This window comes from Nicotiana tabacum, chromosome 14 (assembly GCF_000715075.1).
Source record: "Nicotiana tabacum cultivar K326 chromosome 14, ASM71507v2, whole genome shotgun sequence".
Classification (NCBI taxonomy): Eukaryota; Viridiplantae; Streptophyta; class Magnoliopsida; order Solanales; family Solanaceae; genus Nicotiana; species Nicotiana tabacum.
In genome coordinates, this window is record NC_134093.1 from 92392906 (window position 1) to 92413037 (window position 20132).

General features: G+C 40.7%; 1 long non-coding RNA gene across 1 annotated transcript; it reads left to right on the plus strand.

Annotated features, from left to right (window-relative positions):
• Positions 1 to 17673: 17673 nt before the first annotated feature.
• Positions 17674 to 19834, plus strand: LOC142169155 (uncharacterized). The gene is made up of 2 exons (XR_012698899.1): positions 17674 to 17817; positions 19441 to 19834. It is a non-coding gene; the product is annotated as an uncharacterized LOC142169155 (long non-coding RNA).
• Positions 19835 to 20132: the final 298 nt, after the last annotated feature.

Consider the following 20132-nt stretch of genomic DNA (forward strand, 5'->3'; position numbering starts at 1 on the left):
CTGGGCTCGATCATGGCTTCGATCGTGGCCCTCGACCCTGGACTCGATCATGACTTCGATCGTGGCCCTCGACTTTGGGCTCGATCATGGCTTCGATCGTGGCCCTCGACCCTGGGCTCGATCATGACTTCGATCGTGGGCCTCGACCCTGGGCTCGATCTAGGCTCGATTTCTGGCAGAAGAATTTCCAACAAAAGGAAATTGCAGCAGCTGTTGTAGTTCAATTTTTGATCCGTTAACCATCTGAAACTCACTCGAGGCCCTCGGGACCTCCACCAAATATACCAACAAGTCCTAAAACATCATACGAACTTAGTCAAATCCTCAAATCACCTCAAACAACGCTAAAACCATGAATTACGCCCCAATTCAAGCCTAATGAACTTTGAAATTTCTAATTTCTACAAATAACTCCGAAACCTATCAAATCACGTCCGATTGACCTCAAATTTTGCACACAAGTCCTAAATGACATAACAGAGGTATTCCAATTTTCAGAATCGGATTCCGACCCCGATATCAAAAAATCAACCCCCCAGTCAAACTTCTCAAAAATAAAACTTTCGGCATTTCAAGCCTAATTCCTCTACGGGCTTCCAAATGATATTCTGGACACGCTCCTAAGCCCAAAATCACCATACAGAGCTATTGGAATTATAATAATTTGAATACGAGATCGTTTACATATAGGTCCATATCTGGTCCACTTTTCTAACTCAATTTTTCAATTATGAGACTAAGTGTCTCATTTCACTCGGAGTTCCTCCCGGACCCGAACCAACTAACCCGATATAACATAATATAGTTGAACAACACAAAAGAAGTAGAAATGGGGAAAAGGCTATAACTGCCGAAACGACCGGCCGGGTCGTTACATCCTCCCCCTCTTAAACATTCATTCGTCCTCGAACGGGTCTAGAAACATACGTGGAGTCTCGAATAGGCATGGATATCTGCTCTGCATCTCCCGCTTGGTCTCCCAGGTGGCCTCCTCTACAGGCTGACCTCTCCATTGCACCTTCACTGAAGCTATATCCTTCGACCTCAACCTTCGAACCTGCCGATCCAAAATAGCCACCGGCTCCACATCATAAGTCATATCACCCTCCAACTGAACCGTGCTGAAATCCAAAACATGGGACGGATCTCCAATATACTTCCGGAGCATGGAAACATGAAACACTGGATGCACACTCGACAAGCTGGGTGGCAAGGCAAGCTTATAAGCCACCTCCCCTATTCTCTGAAGCACCTCAAAAGGCCCAATGAACCGGGGGCTCAACTTGCCCCTATTCCCAAACCTCATAACACCCTTCACGGGAGATACCTTCAGCAAAACCTTCTCCCCAACCATAAAAGACACATCACGGACCTTCCTATCCGCGTAGCTCTTCTGCCTGGACTGCGCCGTGCGAAGCCGCTCTTGAATTAATTTCACCTTATCTAATGCGTCCTGGACCAAGTCTGTACCTAAGAGACTAGCCTCACCCGGCCCAAACCATCCAACCGGAGATCTACATCTCCTCCCATACAAAGTCTCCTATGGAGCCATCTGAATGCTCGACTGATAACTGTTGTTATATGCAAACTCCGCGAGTGGAAGAAATTGGTCCCATGAACCCCCAAAGTCAATGACACAAGCACGCAACATGTCCTCCAATATCTGAATAGTGTGCTCGGACTGCCCGTCTGTCTGAGGGTGAAAAGCTGTGCTCAACTCAACCTTAGTACCCAACTCTCGCTGCACAGCCCTCCAAAACTATGATATGAACTGAGTACCCCTATCTGAAATGATGGAAACTGGGACACCATGCAGGCGAACAATCTCTCGGATGTAAATTTCAGCCAACCGCTCTGAAGAGTAAGTAGTACCAACTAGAATAAAGTGCGCGGATTTGGTCAGCCGATCCACAATAACCCAAATAGAGTCGAACTTCCTCGAAGTCTGTGGGAGCCCAACTGAAAAGTCCATAGTGATCCGCTCCCACTTCCACTCTGGGATCTCTAATCTCTGAAGCAAGCCACCCGGTCTCTGATGCTCATACTTAACCTGCTGACAATCTAGACACCGAGCCACAAACCCAACTATATCCTTCTTCATATGCCTCCACCAATAGTGCTGCCTCAAATCCTGGAACATCTTCGCGGCACCCGGATGGATGGAATACCACAAGCTATGGGCCTCCTCAAGAATCAACTCTTGAAACCCATCTACATTAGGCACACATATCCGGCCCTGCATTCTCAGCACGCCGTCATCACCAATAGTCACATCCCTAGCATCACCTCTCTGAACCCTGTCCTGAAGAATGAGCAAATGGGGATCATCATACTGACACTCCCTGATACGGTCATAAAGAGAAGACCTGGAGACCACACAAGCCAATACCCGATTAGGCTCCGATATATCCAATCTGACAAGCTGGTCTGCTAAGGTTTGAACATCTAATGCCAAAGGTCTCTCTGCTGCTGGAAGATATGCTAAACTCTCCAAACTCTCTGCCCGGCCACTCAAAGCATCGGCCACCACATTGGCTTTCCCCGAATGGTACAAAATAGTGATATCATAGTCCTTAAGAAGCTCCAACCATCTCCGCTGATGCAAATTAAGATCCTTCTACTTTAACAGATACTGCAGACTTCGGTGATCAGTATAGATCTCACAATGAACCCCATACAAATAATGACACCAAATCTTCAAGGCGTGAACAATGGCTGCTAACTCAAGATCATGGATAGGATAGTTCTTCTCATGGGTCTTCAACTGGCGCGAGGCATAAGCAATCACCTTACCCCCCTGCATCAAAACACAACCAATGCCTATCCTCGAGGCATCACAATACACGGTGTAAGAACCTGAAGCTGATGGCAGAACTAACATTGGAGTTGTGGTCAAAGCAGTCTTAAGCTTCTAAAAGCTCTCCTCACATTCATCCGACCACCTGAATGGAGCACCCTTTTGGGTCAATTTGGTCAAGGGTGATGCAAAAGATGAAAGTCCCTCCATAAAGCGATGGTAGTAACCCACCAAACCAAGAAAACTCCTAATCTTTGTGGCTGAGAAAGGTCTGGGCCAACTCTGCACCGACTCTATCTTCTTCGGGTCCACCTGAATACCCTCACTGGACACCACGTGCCCCAAGAATGCTACTGAACTGAGCCAAAACTCACATTTGGAGAACTTCGCATAAAGTTTCTCCTCCCTCAATCTCTGTAATACAATCTTCAAATGCTGAGCGTGATCCTCCTAGCTACGAGAGTACACTAGGATGTCATCAATGAATACAACGACGAATGAGTCCAAATAAGGCTTGAATACACTGTTCATTAAATGCATGAACGTTGCTGGGGCATTGGTCAGCCCAAAGGATATCACCAAGAACTCATAATGGCCATATCGGGTTCTGAAAGCTGTTTTAAGAATATCTGAATCTCGAATCTTCAGCTAGTGATAACCGGACCTCAAATCAATCTTGGAGAACACCCTCGCTCCCTAAAGCTGGTCGAATAAATCATCAATGCGAGGCAAAGGATACTTATTCTTGACTGTGACCTTGTTCAACTGCCTGTAATCAATACACATTCTCATAGAACCATCCTTCTTCTTCACAAATAGAACCGGTGCACCCCAAGGTGACACACTAGGCCGAATAAACCCTTTATCAAGGAGTTCCTGAAGTTGTTCTTTCAATTCCTTCAACTCCGCTGGTGCCATACGATACGGTGGAATAGAAATTGGGTAAGTACCCGGCACCAAATCAATACCAAAGTCAATATACCTCTCAGGGGCATGCCCGGTAGGTCTGCAGGAAACACATCCGGAAAATCATGTACCACCGGAACAGAATAAATGATAGGAGTCTCTGCACTAACATCCCTCACAAAAGTCAAATAAGATAGGCAACCCTTCTCAACCATGCGCTGAGCCTTCAAATATGAAATCACCCTACTTGGTACATAATCTACAGATCCGCTCCACTCAACCCTCGGAATTCCCGGCATAGCCAACGTCACCTTCCTAGCGTAACAATCTAGAATAGCATGACATGGAGATAACCAATCCATACCCAATATCACATCAAAGTCAACCATACTGAACAACAATAGATCCACTCGGGTCTCCAGACCCCTAATAGTCACCACACATGATCGATATATGCAGTCCACAATAATAGTATCGCCCACAGGAGTAGATACATGTACATATGAAACTAAGGACTCACGGGGCATATCCAGAAAATGGGCAAAATACGAGGAAACATATGAATACGTGGAACCAGGGTCAAATAATATTGAGGCATCTCTGTGGCAAACTGAAACAATACCTGTAATCACAGCATCTGAAGCAATAGCATCTGGTTTGGCAGGGAGAGCATAGAAACGGGCCTGACCACCCCCTGATCTGCCTCCCCCTCTAGGGCGACCCCTAGATGACTAACCTCCACCCCGAGCTGACTGGGCAGGTGGTGAGGTAGCTAGTGCTGTAGTCGGAGGCTGACTCCTTTGCTGAGAAAGACCTCCATGACGACGAGGACACTGCCTCCACATATGCCCAATCTCCCCACACTCAAAACAACTCCCTGGTGCTAGCGGCGGAAACTGAAGGGAACCCCTAGCACCAGGATGACTGGTAGAAGAACCTGGCATGGAAGAGCCCTGAGTAGGTGGAGCACGGGACGAACTTTGTACTGGAAGGGCACTAAGTAATGAGTGTCCCTGATGAGAACTATGAGAACCATGGCCAGATGATGCACCCCAATGAAATGACCGAGCTGACTGAACCTGTCTGAAATGACGACCTCTACTGTGCTAGAACTGACCCCCAAAAGGAGCACCGTTGAATCCACCATGACCACGAGGCCTCTTGGCCTCCCGCTCAACTCTCTCCTGACCACGAACCATCTCAATCTGCCGAGAAATGTCGACAACCTCATCAAAGGTAGCACCTGAAACCCGCTCCCTGGTCATAAGCAACTGTAGCTAATAAGTGAGGCCATCAATAAACCTCATGATCCTCTCTCTGTAGGTGGGAACCAACCAGATAGCATGACGGGCCAACTTAGATAACCACATCTCATACTGCGTCACAGACATATCACCCTAGCGGAGCTGCTCAAACTATCTACGCAGCTCCTCTCTGCGGGATCGAGGCACGAACTTCTCCAAAAAGACCACGGAGAACTGCTGCCAAGTAAGAGGTGCTGTGCCAATAGGCCTACGCCTCTCGTAACTCTCCCACCAACTAAGTGCAGCCCCAGAAAACTGAAAGGTAGTGAATGAGACCCCACAAGTCTCCAGAATACCAGCAGTACGGAGTATCCTCTAACACCTGTCCAAAAAGTCCCGAGCATCCTCTCTCTCTGTGCCACTGAAAGGCGGTGGCTGAAGTCTCCCAAACCTCTCCAACCTACGCTGATCATCCTCAGGCATAGCAGGAACCACATAATCCTGATCAATATCAACCAGCTGGGCTGGTGGTAGCTCTAGTATCTGAAGTCCCTAAATAATCTGCTCGGGTGTGCGAGCGATGGGAGTCTGAGTGCCTCTCCTGGCCTGAGAAGTGACTGCGGCCATCGAAATAGAGACCGCCTGAGCAAGGCCAGTACACATTGTCCGAATCTGAGCTAGGGCCTCCGGAAAGCCTGGAATCACAATAGGCACATGTGGTGCCTGAGCTGGTGCATCAACAACTGGAACTTGGTCCTGATCTGGGACAGCCGGTGGATCTGCAGGTACTGCCCCAGCTGTTGTACGGGCTGCACATCTACCCCTACTACAGCCTCTACCGCGGCCTCGGCCTCTCGCAGCCCTGGCTGGTGGTACTGGTAGCTGGCCCTCCTGACCGGTAGCACGAGTACTCACCATCTATGAGAGAATGAAACAACAGATGTTTAGTTACTAGAATAAACAGATTCGCACGACAAGAATTAAAGAATATGGAGTTTCCTAAAGGTTCTGCAGCCTCCTGAAGATAAGTACAGACGTCTCCGTACCGATTCGCAAGACACTACTAAACCCGCTCATGACTCGTGAAACCTATGTAACTTACGCTCTGATACCAATCTGTCACGACCCAAACTAACCTATGTCGTGATGGCACCTATCGTGGAGCTAGCAAGCCGACTCATTTCCAAAATAAACCGATATTTTTATTTCAAAGATAATTTCAAGTTTACTTAACATAAAACCTCCATTTAAAGAGTTCTAATTAAATAAAAACAGAAGTGCGGAAAAGAAAAAACCCGACATCGGGGTGTCACTAGTCATGAGCATTTACTACAATCTGTCTAACAATATCAAGGCTAACTCAGCCTGAAAAATAGCTAAATACAACTAGAGGAAGATAAGAGGGAGAAGAGCAGGGGCTGCGATCGCCAAACAGCTACCTTGCTATCTCCAAGAAAATCTGCAACCAGAACACTCAATTACCGCTACCGTGTCCAGCTACACCTGAATCTGCACACAAGGTGCAGGGAGTAACGTGAGTGCGCTAACTCAGTAAGTAACAACAATAAATAAAGACTGAGCAGTAGTGACGAGCAATAAAACATGTAACGTTTATATCAGGAAATCTCAGTAAAATTCCACATGCTTTTAAAAATCATGATTTGAATCAAACATCTCATTTAAACCCAGTTCCAGTAAAAATCATTTAAAGACATTTTTCCAACAGTTTTTCAAACAAAGGCTCAATACAAAGGTGAGAAAAAAATGATAAAATCATAAACAGCCCCTCGGGCAAAACATCACTCATATACAGCCCCTCGGGCAAATCTCACAGTCACTCGTGCCATTCGGACATACCTCACAATCACTCTTGCCACTCGGGCATACCTCATAATCGCTCATGCCTCCCAGTCACTCGGCACTCGCACTCAGTAGGTACCTGCGCTCACTGGGGTGTTTTCAGACTCCGAAGGGGCTCCTTCAGCCCAAGCGCTATAATCTGCACTGACAACTCACGTGCCAAAATAATAAAGTATGCTGCAGGGGGGCAGCCCTGATCCACATTCATCCTCACAAATCAGGCCCTCGGGCTATAATAATAAAGTATGTTGTAGGCGGGCAGCCCCGATCCACACTCATCCTCACAAATCAGGCCCTCGGCCTCACTCAGTCATAAACCTCTTAAGCCACTCGGGCATTTCAATAAAATAGGGCATTCGGCCCAAAACATTTATATGCATCAAAATAGAGTCATAAAACTGAGCTATGCAGTAAACAAGTATAAACATGACTGAATATAGATTTTCAATCTAAAACAATGAGAGGATGGTAAGAAACAGCCCCTAAGGGTCCAAACAGCTTTGGCGCAAGGCCCAAACATGGCATTCAGCCCAATTTACAGAAATGCTTTCTAAAACATATAAGTATAATATGGTTTCAACAAAGTATGCAACTTTACAGTTGCTACGGGACAGACCAAGTCACAAATCCCCAAGAGTGCATGCCCAAATGCTCGTCACCTAGCATGTGCGTCACTTCAAAATAGTAGAATGATACGAAATTCGGGGTTTCATACCCTCGGGACTAGATTTACAATCGTTACTTACCTCAAAACGTGAAACTTTTTACTCTGCTATGCCTTTGCCTCGCAAATCGGCCTCTGAATGCCTCAAATCTAGTCACAAATAATTCGTTTCAGTCAATAAAACTTATTGGAATTAATTCAATAAGAAAATACTATTTTTTCATAAAAATCCAAAATTTAGCTCGAATATCGCCTGTGGGACCCACATCTCGGAACCCCACAAAAGTTACAAAATTCGAAAGCCCATTCAACCACGAGTCTACCCATATCAATTTTACTAAAATCCGACCTCAACTCGACCCTCAAATTTACAAATCTTATTTCCAAATTTTTAAGTTTCAATCTCCGATTTACACCTCAAAATCATGTAATCTAGTCGGATTATTCGATGATAATTCAATATTATGGAGTAGAAATGATCACAAGGGATTTACCTCAAGTTTTCCTTGAAAATATATCAAAAATTGCCTCTCCTCAAGCTCCAGTTTGTCAAAAAAAGGGAAATGGGACGAAGTCCCTATTTTTATAATTCTGCCGAGACAACCTCGGTTCTGCCTCGATCTTGGCCTTCGATCTTGGTTCTCGATCCTAGTCCTTCGATCATGCCTTCGACCCGGCTTTCGACCATGGCCCTCGACTCTGGGCTCGATCATGGCTTCGATCGTGGCCCTCGACCCTGGGCTCGATCATGACTTCGATCGTGGCCCTCGACTCTAGGCTCGATCATGGCCCTCGACCTTCGGCTCAATCATGGCTTCAATCGTGGCCCTCGACTCTGGGCTCGATCATGGCTTCGATCGTGGTCCTCGACTCTGGGCTCGATCATGACTTCGATCGTGGGCCTCGGCCCTGGGCTCGATCTGGGCTCGATTTCTGGCAGAAGAATTTCCAACAGAAGGAAATTGCAGCAGCTGTTGTAGTTCAATTTTTGATCCGTTAACCATCCGAAACTCACTCGAGGCCCTCGGGACCTCCACCAAATAAACCAACAAGTACTAAAACATCATACGAACTTAGTCGAATCCTCAAATCACCTCAAACAATGCTAAAACCATGAATTACGCCTCAATTCAAGCCTAATGAACTTTGAAATTTCTAATTTCTACAAACAACTCCGGAACCTATCAAATCATGTCCGATTGACATTCAAATTTTGCACACACGTCCTAAATGACATAACAGAGGTATTCCAATTTTCAGAATCGGATTCCGACCCCGATATCAAAAAGTCAACCCCCGGTCAAACTTCTCAAAAATAAAACTTTCGGCATTTCAAGCCTAATTCCTCTACGGACTTCCAAATAATATTCCGGACATGCTCCTAAGCCCAAAATACCATACGGAGCTATTGGAATTATCAGAATTCGAATCCAAGATCGTTTACGCATAGGTCCATATCCAGTCCACTTTTCTAACTCAATTTTTCAATTATGAGACTAAGTGTCTCATTTCACTCCGAGTTCCTCCCGGATCCGAACCAACTAACCCGATATAACATAATATAGCTGAACAACACAAAAGAAGTAGAAATGGGGAAAACAGGCTATAACTCCCGAAACAACCGGTCGGGTCGTTACATCAGCATACACTGAAAAGATTTTAAGGCAATTCTATATGGATAAAGCACATCCATTGAGTACCCCGATGGTTGTTAGATCACTCGATATAAATAAAGATCCATTCCGACCTCATAAAAATAATGAAGAGCTTCTTGGCCTTGAAGTAACATATCTTAGTGCAATTGGTGCACTAATGTATCTTGCTAACACTACAAGGCCTGACATAACTTTTTCAGTTAATGTCTTAGCAAGATATAGCTCTGCTCCTACAAGGAGACATTGGAATGGAATCAAACACATATTGCGGTATCTAAAAGGGACTACCGATATGGGCTTATTTTATGGCTATGTATTTACATGTGGAGGCACTGCCATATCTTAGCGATCGACTAAGCAATCAATCGTGGATACTCCATGTAATCATGCTGAGATAATTGCTATTCATGAAGAAAGTCGAGAATGTGTATGGTTGAGGTCTATAATACATCTTATTTGAGACAAATATGGTTTGAAGTGTGACAAACTACCCACAATTTTGTATGAAGACAATGTAGCATGCATAGCCCAATTGAAGGGAGGATTCATAAAAGGAGATAGGACACATTTCATCAAAGTTATTTTTCACACATGATCTTCAAAAGAATGGTGATATCAATGTGCAACACATTCGTTCAAGTAATAATATGGCTGATTTGTTCACCAAATCTCTACCGATGTCCACCTTAAAGAAACTAGTGTACAAGATTGGGATGCGAAGGCTCAGGGATGCGAACGTCTGAATTACGTCAAATCAACTCCGTTTCTCACCAAATTTCACAGACAAGTTTTAAATATCATAATGAACCTGTAACGGTCTCCGGAACCAGAATACGGACCCGGCATTAACAATGCCAAACACTAATCAATTCATAAAAATAATTAAATTTTTAAACTTTTAATTTTCATCAAAAATTTATAACTTGAGCTAGAGACCTCCGAATTCGATTCTGGGCATACGCCCAAGTCCCATAATTCGACATGGACCCACTGGGACTGTCAAAATATAGATCCGGGCCTGTTTACCAAAAATATTGACCGAAGTTAACTAAAATCAACTTTTAAGGCAAAAATTCTTATTTTCATTAGTTTTCAAATAAAAGCTTTCCGGAAACATGCCCAGACTGTGCACGTAAATAGAGGAGGGTAAAAATAAGATTTTTAAGGTTTAAGAGCGCAAATTTGACTTCTAAAACATAAGATGACCTTTTGGGTCATCACAAGAATGTAACACCCCGAAAATAATTTCGAAGTACTTCAACACTATTAAGAAAGTTGATGTGTGTAGGCACGAGTTGCTATAGCCAGTTGAGACTAATATTGTGCGTTGATGTGAAAATCAGGCCTTTTGGAAATGTTTGGGGTGTAAGAAATTGGTTTTAAAATTTATAAATGTGGATCAAAGAAGTAATCTCAACTGAGATGGTATCGTCGGACCCCTGTTAAATTTATGGTGACATAGAATCACCCGCGAGTATGTGTGCAGTAAATACATTCTGTAAATTAGTCCTCAAAAATATTCTTGGCACGTTCGAGGACGAACATACGTTTAAGAAAGGGAGAATGTAACGACCCGACTTGTCGTTTTAAGAACTAACGCCCCGTTCTGTGACTTAAGGTCCCGAGAAGCTTCGTAATATGTATTATGACCCGTGTGTGGGGTCGAGTTTGATTTTCGAAAGATACGGAATTGAAGTGAGAGAACAATTCTCATTTTTGAAGCTTAAATAAAAAGAGTTGACTAAAGTTTTGACTTTTGAGCAAATGACTCCGGAATGGAATTTTAATGATTTCAATAGCTTCGTATGGTGATTTTGGACTTAGGAGTGTGTCCGAAAAATTATTTGGACGCCCGTTGTTAAATTAGGCTTGAAATAGCGAAAATATGAAGTTTAAGTTGGAAGTTTGATCGGGAAGTTGACTTTTTGATATCGGGGTCGGAATTCAGTTCTGAAAATTTTTATAGGTCCGTTATGTCATTATGACTTGTGTGCAAAATTTAAAGTCATTGCGGATTGATTTGATATATTTTGGTACAAGATATAGAATTTGAAAGTTCAAATTTCATAGATTTTGATTTGAGGTGCGATTCGTTGTTTTGATGTTATTTGAAGTGATTTGAGGCCTCGAGTAAGTCCGTAATATGTTTTGAGACTCGTTGGTATGTTCGGACGGGGTTACGAGTGGCTCGGGTGAGTTTCGGGGTGGTTTCGTACCATTTCTAGGCTATTTTATTGCTGGTTTTTGTTCAGAGAGGTGTGCATCGCGATCGCGAACATTAGGTCGCGTTCGCGAAGAGTAAACAGCAGTTTGGGGCCTTGTGAATCGCGTGATCGCATAGAACAAACCTCTGATGCACTGACCCGATTTTGAAAGCTTATATCTCGCAATTTATAAGGAATTTTGAGATAATCTAAAAATGAAAGTTGTAGCCCTTTGTATCTAATTTTCAGAAAAATAAAAAAAAATTTATTTGGAGTTGTATACAAAATGTTATGGTAGATACACTATAGGCTGTCTGGGAAGAGTTTGGAAATCTCTATTGCACAGGGTTTACTTTGGAAGCTTATATCTAGCAATTTATAAGGAATTGGGAGATGATTAACAAATTAAAGTTATAGTACTTGGAGTCTAGTTTTCAGAAAGTTAAACCATTCATCATTTGGAGTTTTGTACAAAACGTTATGACCATTATACTAGAGGCTATCTGGAAGAGCTAGGGACTTGTTCTTCGCGATCGCGAAGCATTTTCCGCAATTGTTAAAGGCAAATTTTGGGCTGAGAAAAATTGTGCTTCGCGATCGCGAAGAGTAAATACGTGGGCAGTAGCTATATTTTGAGGTTTCAGCCATTTTTAACATATTTGGAGCTATAGAGCTCGGATTGAAGCAATTTTTGAGGCGATTTATACCATATGGATTGGGGTAAGTGTTCTATATCCTAAATTGTTTATATTTCATGAATATATGATTATATTCATCGTTTAATTCGGATTTTAATGGAAGAAATCAAGTTTTTTGCAAAATCTTCCCAAAAAAAAAAAATTTAAGATTTGGAGGTCGAGTTGTTATCGGAATTTGATAAAATTGGTATGGTTGAACTCGTATCGGAATGAGTATTCAGATTTCATGAAAATTATGTCGGGTTCCGAGAGGCGGGCCACGCATTGACCTTTGTTGACTTTTTGGAATAAATTTTTAAGTGGACTTATTATTATCCGGAATTATTTCCGATGAATTTTAATGAAGTTATACAATTAATTTGGATAGATTTGACCTGTCTGGAGGTTAATTCAAGCAAGAAAGTGATTTTGAAATATCGGCCTAACTTCAAAAAGGTAAGTATCTTGTCTAACCTTGAGTGGGGGAATTACCCCTTAGGCATTGAGTCTTATGTGAAAATTGTGTAATTGAAAATCATGTACGCGAGGTGACGAGTACGTACTTGGTTTATATGTGCATATTATATCGGTTGAAATTCGTAGATGCCCTTAAGTATTAAATTGAAAAATTATTGTAACTTATTAAATCCCTTATTTGTCATGCCTTATTCCTTGTTTGTCGAGGTTGTTTTTATATGATAATTTGGTATGATTGCCACTTGACTTTTATGTGAACTATGTGTTTGTTTGACTTTCCATTTTTATGGAAAATGCTTTCATTATTGATTTTACCTACAAATAATTTAAATGAAAAATTTAGTTAATAAGATGAATAAATCTATTTATTTCTTGAAGTTGTGATTTAAAAGAGGTGTTGTTACTTGATGAATTACTTTTCGGTTCAAGTTGTTGAAAATTTGGTATTGAGTTATAAAGGCCGTAAATCATACTGAGGCAAAGTGTTAAATTGTGAAATATTAGTTTGTTGAGTTGTTCACTCCCGAATATTTTGTTAAGATTTTTGTGCACATTATGGTCGAGTCACGGGCTCCTTATTGTGAAAAATATGTATTTTTGATTCCTATGGCAAGTGGTAATATTTGAGCACTTGATGTGTAATTTTTGATATGTTGTAATATTTGAGCACTTGATGTGTAATTTGTAATATGTTGTAATATTTGAGCACTTGAGGTGCAATTTGTGATATGTTTTGGTATTTGAGCACTTGATGTGTAATTTATAATATGTTGTGATATTTGAGCACTTGAGGTGCAAGTTGTGGTATGCTGTGATAATCAGAAACTTGAGGTGTGAATTAGGATATATTGTGATATTGATACGCATGCGGTGGTATAAAGTTTGGGTGTTGAAACGCATGCGTTGAGATAAAGGGGGCTTGATACGCGTGGCTAGTAGGGGAACTACTAGAAGCCATGCGGTGTGATAAGGGTGGCTAAAACGCGGGATGTTATTTCGAGAAAAATATTTTCGTTAAAAATTAAATGTGAAGGCTCCCGCGGTGATATAAAAAAATGAGATATTGTGAATTTATTTATGATTTGGGACTACGAGGCGGTACCTCGGGAGTGCCCTGTTGATATTTCTTTATTTATGTTCTTGTCTTGGGTGATTTTGTTTCATTTAATATGTAAATTTTTGTCTTCTTCCGTGATCTACTAGTTGACTTTATTATTATGTATTTTGTGCTCCTAGTTGTATTGTGTTGGCTTTGGCTTTTTAGCACGAGACTTTGAAGAAGTATATTTCTGATTTTTCTTACTGATTTTTGATGATTGAGTTAATTTAAATAAAAGAAATTATTATTATGTTTTAAATTAAATAGTTTTACATCCAAGTAAGTAGTTTATCTGATGCTTTAATTTAAGTGCAATGTTATTTTCTTCACCCAAATGATTTCTAAAATAAATTCATTTCTTTATTGATTTCTTACTTGATTTAAAAATTGTAAACTCACTTTAGCGGAAATAAATTGATCATGTGGATCTTATATACATTGATATTATCGACACGTGAGTTGTCCATGCAGTGGTAATAGAAATATGGGCACAAGGGGCCGTGAAAATATGGAAGTGGACTGAGACCCGTATGTTTATGATTTTGAAATGAGGTGTCACAAGGTGACTTTTATTTGAAAGAATTATATTCAAAATATTATTTCAAAGAATTATATTCGGAAGGTATTTATTCGAAAGAATTATATGTGAAAGATTTATATTTGAAGGACATGTTTAATTGGTTGTACTTGTGTTCCTTATTCGTCTGAGCAATAATTATGATGTTCTTGTTGCCTTGCTGTTATATCATTGGCTGATTTTGTTGTTATCATTACTAGTTATCTTCCAGTACTATTGTATACTGCTATATTGCACGGGTTATTTGACTAGTGAGTGTCATGACTGTACCACGACGCCTATGGTGGCATTTTGGGTCGTGACAATATGAATTGTATAAGATTAATTTTTGAGAAACTGTCACCGTACAAAAAATAAGCATTTCTTTAGTGTGTTTTTCTTTGGTTCCATTTCAATGGTGAGTATGGCTTCATTTTTTCTTCCATATTGCGTTTGTCCATTTATATTTTTCTTGTGGCTTTTTGTACCAGAAGCAAAAATCTTGTATGGGTTTTCGAAAAATTGGAAGAAGAGTTTGGTGATACAATATTTGAAGAAGAATTTGCTTCTAGGTCTGCCTAAAGAAGAGGGAGAGAGGAGAGAAAAGAAAAAAAAGAAAATGATATAATTGAATCCCTTAATTGAAGGCATTAATGATGGGGTGAGAGATTTTTAAGGGGGAATATATATAATTTGTAAAAAAAACCTAGATACTTTTTGAAAACTACAAAACCTAAAGAAAATAGGTATATAAGTTCCTTTTACCGTATATATAGGAAAAATTCCCCTCTTCCGATATAACGACACGGCCGATCATTTTAAGAGTTAGAGCCCCGAACCCCTATTAACTGCTTTTTTCATATCTATTTCTACTATTTGTGACTTGCTGGGATGATTGGTTTTGGATTTCGGAGTGTTTTGGGACACTTAGTCCCTAAATGAGAGTTTAAGTCTTAGAATTTGGACCGTAGTCGAAACTGTGTGAAGACGTTTCCGGAATGGAATTCCATTGATTCCGTTATCTCCGCTGGGTAATTTTGGGCTTAAGGGCGTGTCCGGAATGTGTTTTGAGGGCATGTAGCTCATTTAGGCTTGAAATGGCGAAAGTCAAAATTTTGGAGTTTTGGACCGGTAGTGAAAATTTTTTATATCGGGGTCGGAATTCGATTTCGGAAGTGGGACTAGGTTCTTAATCTTGAATATGACTTGTGTTCAAAATTTGGTATCAATCGGACATGGTTTGGTTGGTTTTGGCGTCGGTTGTCAAATTTGGAAGTTTCAAGTTCTTTAAGTTTAAATCGGGGGATGATTTGTGATTTTAGCGTTAGTTGATGTGATTTAAGGGCTCGACTTAGTTCGTATGGTATTTTATGATTTGGTTGGTATGTTTGGTCGAGGTCCTGGGGGCCTCGGGTAAGTTTCGGGTGCTTAACGGGTGAAAGTTTGGACTTAGAAGAATTTTGATGTTGCTGGTTCTGGTGTTTTTGCACCTGCGGTGAGAAGTGCGCAGGTGCGGCCTCGCAGAAGCGAGCCAAGGGACGCAGGTGCGGTTTGGAAAGAAGAGGCCAGAGGTCGCAGGTGCGGAGGTATAACCGTATCTGCGCATCCGCAGATGTGAAAGATGGAGCGCAGAAGCGGAAGGGGCCAGGGCGTGAGGGATCGCAGAAGCGGAAAAATTCCGCAGGAGCGGGCGCACAGGTGCGGCCCATTACTCGCAGATGCCGACCCAATCCCCTTAAGTCATTTCCGCACCTGCGATGAAAATTCCGCAGGTGCAACTATGGACCGCAGGTGCGAGATTTCTGGAGAGAACAGTTAAATGCAAGTGTTCGCGATTTTTGCTCATTTTCAACATTTTGAGCTCGGGTATGGTGATTTCTTGAGAGCATTTTGAGGGGTTTCTTGAGGTAAGTCCCTTGTGCTTATTTTTGATCAATAGTCTTGCTTCCCCATGTATTTTCCCACCTAGTTAGTGTGTATTTAAGGTGGAAATTGAGAATTGGAGGTTAGGGATTTAGAAGTTTGATTTGTGGATTTGGAGGACCATTTTGGTGTCGGATTTTAGTAAATTTGATATGGTTAGACTCGTGAGTAAACGGATTTTCGTATTTTTTGACTTTTACCCGATTCCGAGAAGTGGGCCCCACGGGCGATTTTTGAGTTAATTTCGTAATTTTCGTTAAAGTGTTGATTTCGTTAATTAGATGAGTCTATTATTGTTGTATTCATGATATGTAATTGCTTTTGGTTAGATTTGGGCCATTCGGAGCCGGATATTCGTGGGAAAGGCATTGTGACTGATTAATTGAGCTTGACTCGTGGTAAGTGGCTTGCCTAACTTTATGTGGGGGAAATTCCCTTAAGATTTGGAACTATTATGATATGTGAGCGCCGTGTACGTGAGGTGACGAGTACGTACACGGGATAGTTTTGGTAAAACCCGATTTTCTTACTGAGCAGCAACATATTTTCCTGTTATTTTGAGTTATACCATATTAATGAATACTAATCTATTTTCATTCTTAATTGAGTTATTCCAATATGTGTAGCTATCATGTTTAGTCTAATACAACATGTCTACGTGTCTTAATTGTTTATGTGAATTCTGTGCAGCATGCTTAGTGAATTTTTTGCTTTTTCCCTGACTGGTACTTAGTCTAAATTATAAGAATTTCGTGATGTAGTTGTATTTCTATTGTTCGCGCTGCATATTTACTTTGGGACTACGGAACGGTATTCCGGGAGATCCTCCTGTACTGCATATTTACTTTGGGACTACGGAACGGTATTATGGGAGATCCCTATATCTTGTATATTTACTTAGCGACTACGGAACGGTATTTCGGGAGATCCCCCTGCACATTTACGTTTGGGACTACGAGACGGTATCTCAGGAGATCCCCTGTTGTGTTTTCTGTGTACTGAGCTGTTACCTTCTATGATTTCATTATTGTTAAATTTCAGCCTTTATTTTATTGCGGTATTACACTCTATATTATTTTTATTAGATATTTGCTAGTAGGGCCCTGACCTGACCTCGTCACTACTCGACTGAGGTTAGGCTTGGCACTTACTGGGTACCGATTGTGGTATACCCATGCTACTCTTTGCACATATTTTTCATGTGCAGATCCAGGTGCACCTTATCAGCCGCATTATCAGTAAGTCGGGACAGCTTTGGAGACTTCAAGGTATATCTGCCGCGTCCGCAGACCTCAGAGTCCCCTTCTACTCTTTCTCATGTCCATTAACTTCTGTATTTTTCTTGTTAGATTCTGATGTATAGAGACACTAGATTTTTCCTTCTGTAATTTTTGATTCACGATGTTCCGGATTTTAGGATTTATTGTGTATTTTCGAATAGTTGGTTAAATTTATAGTTTTATTTCATTATTCCGTAAAAATATTAGACTTACCTAGTTGTAGAGACTAGGTGCCGTCACGACGTCACACAGAGGGGAAATTGGGTCATTACATCCAATAACTTTCATCAATCTCTTGTTACTTTGGCTCCATAAATTCTTTTACCCATTTAGTCCCACATTTTACGCCCTAAACTCTCCCCAAATTGCAAAATCATGATCTCTTTCTCCTCCTCTTTTGTTTCCAGAACAAATTGAGAAAATATTGTGGAAATTAAGAGAGGAATTAGTACAAGTTCAATGTATCACAAAACAGGTAGAATATTTTTTCCTGATTCCCTTTATTATTGTTTCACTGATTTAGCTCTCTTTCCTATCAATTTGACTTTCAATCTTGTATGATCTTTTTCAAAAAAAACTTTCGTTCTTAACTGAAATTCTTGCTCTATTCATATAGTGGCTGAATATCAGTAATATTCTTACACTTTTAGATATAGACCAAATCACTTTCTTTCCAAAATTGTGACCTCCGATTTTTACTAATTGATTCTGTCAAATATTTTTCTTTACTAATTTGCAGCCTTAATTTTTGTCTTTCTAACTTAGAGACTTAATAATTCCTTAGCTATAAATACCTACTTGTTAAGGCCATAGAGAGGGGGATTTTTTTTTTACCACTGCTATTCGCTACATATCACATTCATTGCTCTTCGGTGTTTTGTTGACTTTCAAGTCATTTGTTGCAATTGCTGCGGTTATTTGGTTCATTTTGCTATTGAAATTTGTCGGCAAGCTGTTTATTGGAATTTCTGGTTTCTTATTAAATTGACACTTCGCAAATTGGTTAGCTTCTAGTCGATGCAATTTTAATTCCCACTATATGGTAATTATGTGTAGAGCAGTCGCTTTCAATTTATTTATGTTTGCACTATTAGAATGCGCAAAATATTCTGCTAGGAAGCGCACAGGTCAGTTCTTTTTCTCTATTTCCACAATTTTTCACTCGTTCTATGTGTTTTGTGCTTAAGTTCCGTGATCTCTACCTATACACAAAAATATGATCCTAGGATTGTTAGCTTTTGAGAACCTGTTGTTTTGTGTTCAAAACATACTATATTTACAGGAGTATTGTCGAATTTTATGCATCTGAGCATCTCCTACTATATCTAGATCTCATGTTTACTCTAAAGCTGCACTAGTCTACTCAGGCTCCAGTCCTAATGAAGTAGGTCATAAGTTCTGCCTAAAATAATACATGCTGCCTTCTACGTCTTTGATTGCTTGAAATTGCTGCTATACTCAATCACTTTGGCACCACGCTCTAGGATTGTAGGACATTGATATTATGTTTCTTTAAATAGATAAATGTCTATCCGCCTATGTCTAAAATGTTCTTCACCTAGTTGTTGTGTTTTACAACTGACTAAATATCGCATGTATATGAAGTCGTGTTAAATCTATTAAGTCGCGTTATGCTTATTCTACGCCTACTTGATTTAACAAAACATTATTAATGTTATATAGAGTATGTCCCTATATTATAGCGGAACTTGTTTTATTATATCTAGTAATCCCAAACTTTTCTGCACTTATATGTTTGTAAGGGTCGATATGAGGAATTCATGTGTGAAAGTTATAATGTGCTTGAGGAAACGATCCAAATATGTGCTTGTGTGATTTGTGTAAGTTGCAGGGATTCAAATCTGTTTTAGCACCAGAACTTGGGTCGTGGGTAGGGGCGAGGCTCAAAAGAGTCTATGAGGAGTTTGCCAAAGTTTAAAGTTCAGTTAGTTGATTTCCTAGGCTCTAGTTATAAGCTCTATTCAGATAGCATGTAATAACTGATTGAAATAGTGAAATTGGGCTATTTGGGATTAGGGATATTTCATGCTTGTGTGCTATGTGATTACCTGCTGTTATTTGCCTTCATTTTGTATAGTCCGATTTTACTGTTTGATCGAGACCGGGAGTTTGCATCGAAGGACGACTCCGAAGTAGATCGGATCGAGGCACGAAGACAAGGTACCGAGATCGAGATTCGAGGCACCTGCCAAGATCGAGGCCGGCAGCAATCGAGAACGAACGAGACAGGTATCGAGAAATACCGAAGATTGCGTAATAACGGAAAAGCGAGATATTTGCGACCGGTCGAAGATCATGGCGGAAATCTCGGAATGGATCGAATCAAGAATGGTTGTTTAGTTAATCATGGGATTTCCTTCTGTAATTAGAATTATACCATATATAGAATTTCTCTACTATATAAAGGAGAGTTCTAATCATTTGTAGCAACGACCGATAACAAAGCAATATAATTTTCTTCCTCGCTCGTACTCTTGTTCTTCAGCGTATTGTGTTTTTATTGTTCTTGCATCAATCAGTTCTAGGATACCTTAACTCAAGGGTTGAGTGCTACTCAAATGCTGGTTTGATTTACTTTATTTTATAATTCTATCTTTAATCTTCATATTTATCAATCGGTATTAAGTGAAATCACGTACCATTAAATCCACATTATAAGTTTAATTGTTATCCAATTTTGAGGGTAAACACATTTCTTCTTGAAAATCTGTTAACACGTTAAATGCATAGCTTCTGCATTTTGAGCTTTTTGTGGTGTTTTGGTCCTTA